Below are 2,892 nucleotides of genomic sequence, written 5' to 3' on the forward strand. Positions count from 1 at the left end.
TCTCTCTCTCTCTCTCTCTCTCTCTCTCTCTCTCTCTCTCTCTCTGTTTTTTTTTCATCCTTAGCTTCCACCACCCCTCCTCCTCCTCCTCCTCCTCCTCCTCTCTTTTCTCCGCTTCTATCTCAGCTCTACGCGGAAGGAAAACGAGGAAACCGAGGATTGATGTGTTGCTCGACTTGAACATTCTTTCCTTTTTGATCTTTTTATTTTTTATTTTTTTATTTTTTGCGCGCGCACAAACACTCCCCTCCACGCCAGCATTTCTTTAAAAAAAAAAAAGCGAAATTTTGTTTTTTTGCGCTGTTTTTTTTATTATGTCTGATCAATTTAACGTGGTGACAGTAAGTGGCTGCGTGTCTCCGCACGCTCCCGGTTCTCCGGTTGGCCGTTAATGTAGCCGTCCAGGATCGTTTCGGATGCAGGAGGAAGAGCTCGCGAGGCTCCGGGAAGCTCCGTCCATCCCTCCGTGTTCTCCTCCTCTTCCTCCTCCTCCTCCTGCGACCGGCTCCATGCCCCGGTGATGCTCGGCCTCCCCCCCTGGATGCGCTCCTCTCTCCTCGGTGTTCCGTCGCTGCCCCCGGCCCCTAACAGCACATTTCCGCTGCTGCCAGAGAAAGGTTCAGGGACCACATATGGAAACTGGGGATCGTAATTTTAGGAAAAAGGAAAACTAACCAGTCTGCTGTTTGATTTTATTTATTTATTTGTTTATTCAAAGCACGTTTTCTTCCTCTCTTTTTTTATTTTCTTTTAGTTTTTAATTTTTAAGAGAGARGAGCTTATCAACCCTTTTTTTTAAAACTCTCCATCATTTCCTAAGGAATGGGTCTGATAGCAGTCACAGTGCCGGCTGAGATTTGACATTTTTTATCGTTCTGTCCTTGATTTTGAAGGCATGCTTGAACCTGCTGATCTGAATCTGTTCTCTCATTTATTTTAGCACATCCAGTACTAATTTCCTCAACACATTCTGGCCCCCTGACTGTCTTTTGCCTGTCTTCCATCACCTTCTTCCACCAAAATACAGTTTTAGGTTCTTGCTGGACCGTCCAAAAATGCTTGAGATCAGTCGTCATAGTTTACTGAAGTAGTCAAACCCCATCCCTGACATCCTTCATCCTTTTCTGTTTTTGATTTTAATTTATTTTTTTTTCCTTTGTGTTTTTAAAGGGTGAGGGGGGTTAAAGAAACCAGGCCATCAACTGTGTTAACCTTAACTACACTCCACCCCCGCCACCCTGTTTCTTCCCCCCCTTTCAGCGTAAAATAATTCAAACTGTTTGCATCCGAGTGTTTGTCCRTGTACAAGTGGGTGAACGCGTAGGTCTGTTAGGAAGTGTCTGTCTTTAAGTGAATGAGCAAAAAGGGGTCTATAAGTGATCAATCAAGAGTTACCACATATTTATTGAAGCTGTGATGATTGTAACGACTTTAATCAGATCAGAAAACTAAGAAAAAACAAATGAGCAAAGTCCTCCATGTTCTCATGATCTCAGCCTTTTTCTAAGTTTGACATTTAGGAGGCCTTGAAAACTCAACAAAGTAGGCCCAGATCCCAGACCAGGTCTCTTGTGGGAACTGCCAGAAGCCTGTGTTTTTAGGTCAGCATTTATTTTTTCCAGAGCGGGGCAACTTAGCACCGTGTGACGTTCAGAAATCAGTAGGCTCGGTAGCTTAGGGGTCCACTGGCATCGCCAAAGTGACCCGTCGGTCAGGCCGAACGCCACCGTAAACGTTCACCGTGATCTTCTTTTATTTTTTTTTCACCTATTTGCTTGTGCCCCACCCAAAAACCAACCATACGATTTCCCCCGAGCTCCCCTAACTCNCCACACACACACACACACCGGCAACAATGGAGCTCTACAAAGTTCTCCACATGGGTCGGTTTCACGCTGCATCCTGCGGGCCGCTGATTGGTCGGAGGACGCAATTTCTGATTGCATTAGACTTCATAAGCGAGCAGCGGACAATGTAAAGAACACAAAGAGGACTCGGTCATCGGTTTTGCATGTTGACCACTTTTCTTTCACTTGGTTGTCTTTAATGAAAGCAGTAGCCTAATGAATGAGSAATCTTATTCAGGCCTCCCAGTAAAACTTTTAAAGCCTTTTCTCATTACTGTTGTTATGCAGATTAAAAAAAACACCAAACTGTTGCTCAATATTGCAAACACCCCAAGAAACGAATTTAACCCAAAACACTATTTTTAAAGCAAACAAACCGGTCACATAAAAGAGGCTATAAACCCTCTTAGTACCTCGCATGTAAATGAGTTTTTTAGGGTTTCATGGGATTCTCAACACTCAATCTGGCCTTCGTCATGGAACCGCGTCTTAAAGGGATTTCTGCTATCAAACCGCTTTAACAGATGTGTTAAATATCACTTTCTTTGCGCGCAGCCCGCAGCTCGGAGCGCAGAGAAGTGTGCGGCCCGCACCGTGCACTCCTGATCCTGTTAACCATGAACTAACTGTCACCCTCAGCTGCGAGGGAGACACCCCCCCCCCCCCCCCCCCCCCCCCCCCCCCCCCCCCACACACACACACCAACAGGCTTTCTCTCCGTCTCACCGTCGCCTTCAAAAAGAATAATAAAAAAAAGGCTTTATTTCTATAGACTGTTTTGTTCTGCTGTTTTAACCGAGTGAATAAAAGTGCATCTGTGATTTGATTTGAAACGCATTCATATGAGCGGACACTGAGACCCCCACATAAAACTCTTATTACAGCAGCTTGGGAGCCTGATAGTCGTGTTCTGTCAGCTTTCCCCCAATAAAACCCGTTAAAGCACAGTAATCAGGTGAAAACCCGTCACGGAGCCGAGAAATGGGAGGAAAGAAAAGCCAAACTGATGCCTGTAAACCGCAATTAAAAATAAGAAAATTTATTA

This window comes from Austrofundulus limnaeus, unplaced genomic scaffold (assembly GCF_001266775.1).
Source record: "Austrofundulus limnaeus strain Quisiro unplaced genomic scaffold, Austrofundulus_limnaeus-1.0 Scaffold1594, whole genome shotgun sequence".
Taxonomy (NCBI): domain Eukaryota; kingdom Metazoa; phylum Chordata; class Actinopteri; order Cyprinodontiformes; family Rivulidae; genus Austrofundulus; species Austrofundulus limnaeus.